Source organism: Pinus tabuliformis, chromosome 3_1 (assembly GCF_031772625.1).
Source record: "Pinus tabuliformis cultivar Carrire ecotype Pingquan chromosome 3_1, CPIR1, whole genome shotgun sequence".
NCBI classification, from domain to species: domain Eukaryota; kingdom Viridiplantae; phylum Streptophyta; class Pinopsida; order Pinales; family Pinaceae; genus Pinus; species Pinus tabuliformis.
In genome coordinates this window covers 851,764,692-851,771,339 of record NC_142301.1, presented here as the reverse complement: position 1 = coordinate 851,771,339, position 6,648 = coordinate 851,764,692, and positions in this window count along the sequence as shown.

The window sequence follows — 6,648 nt, the reverse complement described above, 5'->3', positions numbered from 1 at the left end:
TCAAAGTCAAAAATAGAATTATTTTGAACACAAACCATCATTGGATTATAGACCAAAGATAAAAGAATAATTATGAATTGTCAATTCATTATATGATATAGATATAAATATAATGTTTATGATCGTTGGACTCCTCTTCCAATGTCTCATGCACTCCCAATGATTGCACGCCATAACCCTAATGGATTAGATGCCTAATAGGTAGCATAGTTAAGTTTCTTGAAGCAATAGATACAAAAAGATGCTAGTACTATTGTGCTCATATCTATATTAAGGTATCACTAGATAAAGGTATCATAATGTCCATCCTTCTTTAGCTATATGGATGGACTTTTATCAAAGAATTCAATTATGAAAAATTGCCTTTTAAGTGTTACTTCTCATGCATATGGGAATTTTTTGAAGTATTATCATCATGATTCTCCTCTTCCAAATCCAAATCTCTCTTAATTGACTAATACAATTCCTCGGAGGAAGCTAGAGTGAAGCAATGCAAAAGATCACTCCCAATTTAGGCTAGTCATAAAAAACAAGAAGGAACAACAATTTTAGTTGAAGAATCATAAAGCACAAAAGAACGATGCCTCTCACTACAACTGCTTCCATGCCCTAGGAATATTAGAGGCCTTCGTAATGTTCAATAAGGAAGGGGAGATCCAACCTCAAGATTGAATATATTGATAAATTTGTCTAAGAGAAGATATGGTTCAGAAAAATATTAAAACAAAAGAAGCCATGACATACACACAATACATAGGATATTTACTCTAGAATCCTTTAATCAAGAAATTAACCATTAAACTTAGAACCACACTTCCCCCTCCCTACCATTATATTAATAAATAGTTAAAAAGAAAATATCTAGGTATTCCATTGCATCACTCAACCACAATCTAAAAAGTGGTATTACATTATAATCATAATCCCTTAATTGGGATTAGATTATAATACAGCAAAACCATTGGTTGAAAAAGAACAAAAGTGTATCCTCTCATGTTGTGTTGGGATGCCCAATGTACTTACATGCAAACAATAATACAACACATATCCAACAAGAGGAACCTCCCATGATCCATATATGTAGTAATCCATGAAGCAATCACAAACCTTCAAGTAGATCAAATCAAAACAACCCCATCGCACTATAAGGGAAGATTGTCATATGCAATCCCTAATGAAAAACAACAGGGTATTCAAACTACCCATAATGAACCAAAGTATGATCAATTGATCAACAATTTCTAGCAACAATGATAAAAGAGGAGAAAAACAATGGAAATCAAATGACAAATAAATAATGCTTAAAGATACATTAAAAATTCTTCCACCTTACCCCTCCACTCCACCCTCCTAACGAAGGAAATCCAATAGGAAGTGAAAGGAAAATGAGGCAACAAGGGACATTACCTTAGTTATTCAAAACTATTCTTTAAGCTAGGAGAGATACATCTCAATCATGGGGGATTCACTGGGGGGAGAAATATCATATCACATGTAGTCATATTGCGGGATATATTTGAGGGGAAAATGACATAATATATTCAGCATATAATAGGGGGTAAAGGGTTTTTATATTCACAGGTATAAAAATGGAGCTCAAAGTCAATGAAAAAATATAAAAGGGTAAAAAAAATGTTAATGAAAAAATGGATATGTATAATATCTAGTGAAAGTAGGGATTTTTTAAATTGGAAAGGTGTATTGGGTTCGTATTGGCAAGGGGTTAAAAAATGTGATTTTTAGAGGTATTTTCCAATATATAGTCAAATTAAGGGTATTGTTTAGTATGCCATGAATGCAGGTGATATGTGAGAGGTTCATTGAGTGAATATTTTGATAAATTTGTCTAAGAGAAGATATGATTCAGAAAAATATTAAAACAAAAGTCATGACATACACACAATACATAGGATATTTACCATAGAATCCTTCAATCAAGAAATTAACCATTAAACTTAGAACCACACTTCCCTCTCTTCCATTATATTAATAAATAGTAAAAAAGAAAATATCTAGGTATTACATTGCATCACTCAACCACAATCTACAAAGTTGTATTACATTACAATCCTAATCCTTAATTGGGATTAGATTATAATACACCAAAACCATTGGTTGAAAAAGAAAAAAAGTGTATCCTCTCATGTTGTGTTGGGATTCACAATGTACTTACATGCAAACAATAATACAACACATATCCAACAGGAGGAACCCCCCATGCTCCATATATGTAGTAATCCATGAAGCAATGACAAACCTTCAAGTAGATCAAAATAACCCCATCCCACTATAAAGGAAGATTGTCATATGCAATCCCCAATGAAAAACAACAAGGTATTCAAGCTACCCATAATGAACCAAAGTACGATCAATTGATCATCAATTTTAGCTAGCAACAATGATAAAAGAGGAGAAAACGAATGGAAATAAAATGATGAATAACTAATGCTTAAAGATACATTAAAAAATCTTCCACCTTACCCCTCCACTCCACCCTTCTAACGAAGGAAATTGAATAGGAAGTGAAAGGAAAATGAGGCAAAAAGGGACATTACCTTAGGTATTCAAAACTAGCCTTTAAGTTAGGAGAGATACATCTCAATCACGAGGGATTCACTGGGAGAGCAATATCATATCACATGTAGTCATATTGGGGGATATATATTGAGGGGGAAATGACATAATATATTCAACATATAATAGGGGGTAAAGGGTTTTTACAAGTATAAAAAATGGAGCTCAAAGTCGGTGAAAAAATATAAAAGGGTAAAAAAATGTCAATGAAAAAATGGATATGTATAATATCTAGTGAAAGTAGGGATTTTTTAAATTGGAAAGGTGTATTGGGTTCGTATTGGTAGGGGGTTAAAAAATGTTATTTTTAGAGGTATTTTCCAATATATAATCAAATTAAGGGTATTGTTTAGTATGCCATGAAACCACATGATCTGTGAGCAGTTCATTGAGTGAAACCCCTGCGATCTCAATCACTTCTCAATTATCCTCTCTCTAATATAAAACAATAGATAATATAATCTAAATTTCAATATGTATCATGTTATATGTTAAATCTTATATATGCATCTTCTCTAAATCTCTCTTTACACTACAAGAAATTACAGAAATATGAGAAAGAAAATGCACTCTTAACTCAATCACTCTCTAAACCATTCTAAGAGAAAAATATTTGTTATACCAAAAATTATACTCTTACTATTTTTTACTCTACCATATAAGAAAAATCATTATATATTTTATTATGAAAATTTAATTATTTCTACAACAATAATAACATCATTTTCTAAAAATATTGTTTAATAAAAAATAAAATATTTTAAATATTTTTATAATACATTAACATAAATGAAGGTTAAACACCAAAACTTAAAATGTAAAATTATTAATATTTAAAATACCCCAAATTGAAATAAACATACATGTATATACTCTTTCTAAAAAAGAATTAACGTCATGAAAAACCTTCCCATCTCCCTTGACATCTTCAAAGGGAAGGATAATTAACCACCCACCATAGACATAACCTCAAAAATATCAATGAAAATGGAACCCACAATACCTCTTGTGGACTTCACAAGAATGTCTTATCAATTAAACTATATCTATATATTATATTATTTATGTCAATAACAACTTATTAAATAAGTATAATTCAAATGTTATTATAAACTCTATATTATTTATATGTAATTTGTTAATAACAACTTATTAAATAGGTATAATTAAAGTGTTATTATAAACTTTACCAATGTTAAAATATTCCCAACAATATAACATGAAACTTGTACATTGACTTTAAATCTTATAAATTATTTTTTATTTTTTAAATATTTTATGAATTAATTTTTAAAATACACTTTAGGTTTTCCAAAATATTTAGCTTTTTAATATTTTTAAAAATATCCATTATACATTAGAAAATATATTTCACTTACACATTTAATTAATAAATTTTTATTTTCCCTTTATGAATTAATTTTAAAATACACATTACTTTTTCCAAAATATTTAACTTTATGATATTTTTAAAAATATCCATTATACATTACAAAACATATTTCCCTCAAGGTTTATTTTTATTAATAAAAGTTCTTACCTAAAACCTTAAAAAAGTATATATCACTAAAATACTCATACCCATACCCATTTCTTTGATCATTCAATCATAAATCGTTGTATCGGAATGTTGTATGGATATATTAATAATCAAGCCACCCTAAAGTGAGGGAGGTGAATTGTGGAGGATACATTGTAGAAAGGGAGAAGATTACAATATCATGTAACATACAAAATTTCGATATGAAATTTGTAGAAATCAATTTATTGTTTAATTAACTAAAATCAAATTATCTTATCAAAATTAAGCATATGAAATTCATAATAATTAAACCAATTTGATGGACAACATTGTAAAGTTCAAAAATGGAAAAATAAACATTAAAAGATGTTATTTGTTTTTTTTTTATAATTTTAAACAATAATTAACTTATATATCTTAATTTATGTTTATTTTTTCACAATTACTTAATACAATTATAAAATTACTATGTAAATATTAAATATTAAATGACATCATGTTTAACTTTTCAATTTACCTAAGACAATTATGAAATTACTATGGAAATGATCAAATAACAAATGACATCATGTGAATGCATAGATTTTTAAAACTATAACAACCATATAAACTAAATGCTTGGTAAACGCCAATAAAAATCAAAACATTTTCTTTATTACATATCTGTGGTTACTCAAAAAAAACTAATTAAATTCTAACTTTTATTATTATTATTATTATTATTACAAAACAAAATTAATATATAAGTTAAGGAAAAACATGAAATAAGATTCTTAATTATGGATAATTATCTCTAATGAAGATCTTTATTTCTAAATAGATTTTGTTACAATACCATGGCTTATTAATTCCCTTGTCAAAAAAATCATATCTTGACACTTGTTCATATAACATATTTTTTAATTAATTAATTTAACTAAAAAAGAAAAAAAGACATATAACTATTTTGGAGATAAATCTCAATCTTTAATTTATTTATACTAATATGAATATTTTAAAATATTATATAGAGTTTAAATCATAATTGGCTATTATCCACTTAATAATTAAATTAAAATTCTAAAAAATTCTATTCAAAAAACACATACGTAATAATAATTATAAAAAAAATAATTATGCTAACCTTATTAATTAAAAAAATATATATCTCGTCTGTATATTCCAAGTCTATGTATTCCACATCAATAAAGACAATTAATATCAAATGTCTAGATCAATTAAAACAATTAATATCAACTTATAAAACCGAATGTTCAAATAAATAAATAAATAACTTAATTTAAAATAAAATAATTTAATTTGATACATTCAAAATTATAACGCGTCACTGTCACACATATGTTAAGATTATTAGTAGTGTTGTTTTCGTTTAATAGACATCCTTTGTCGAAGTGAATGAGAAGACGCGAGACAGTTAAGCACTAAAGAAATTCGTTGCAAGTCGGCCTAGAATCAAGTAAGGTGAGAAAAATTAGTTAAGCACTAAATAAATTCGTTGCAAATTGGAAAAAAAAATTAAAAGTAAAATGATTGTTATTGATATTTAACATAAAATATGAGTGGATTACTTGCAAACTGACTTTAAATACTAAGAGACTGGAATTGGTGATAGGATTTACTAAAATTTCAAAGATCAGAATTGGTGATAGAATTTACATTCATATTGCTTGTATCCTCTTACACTATGGGTGTATGGGTGATGCTTCCAGAGATTTGAACACAGGTGGGACTACTAGCAAATCGATTCCAAACACCAAAACTCTAGAGGCCAGAGTTGGTGATGGGACTTCGAACTAATTATAAACTTTTCATTTTAATCTAAATTTAGGTATTCACGTTCAATTAATAGCCAAAATTTCAAATCATATATAGCTTAATGCGGCTTCCCATTGCTAAGGTGGTAGAAAGAAGAAAAGGAGGTGTTAGACTTATTGATCTACCCTAATGTTGATGGTCTTAAACATTATGATGAGCTAATAGTTGGGCCCTTGGAACCATGATTTTGGTAGGTAGAAAGAAGAAAAGGAGGTGTTAGACTTGTTGATCTACCGTGATGTTGATGGTCTTAAACATTATGGTGAGCAAATAGTTGGGCCCTTAGAACCATGATTTTGGTAGTAGCCTAGAAATGATGACAAAATGTTTCTTGATGTTTTGTTTGGTTTTGATATCTCAATGGAGAGACCGCCCTCGGTGAGGAGGGGTTGGATGGAATGCCTCTACCCTCCACTAAAGCATGGAAACAATTTCATGTTTTGATTGGAGGGATAAGCCACAAAATAAATAGTTAGCTCTAATGTGTAAATGAACCTATAGATTCTTCATAATAATGTCATAAAAATAGAAAATTTTATTCAACTCACCAATCATAGTCATTCTTGTCTCCACCTACATTTAGCAAGTCATTTGGTCAACCTTTCGGCAAGGGAACATATGGAACTATTAATTGGAGAACTAGGGAATTGCATAAATGAATAAGAATGAATTCCAAGAGGTCGTTTTGATAGACAACATTATAAAATTGAAGCACAAGTGAGGATTCTTCAACATAT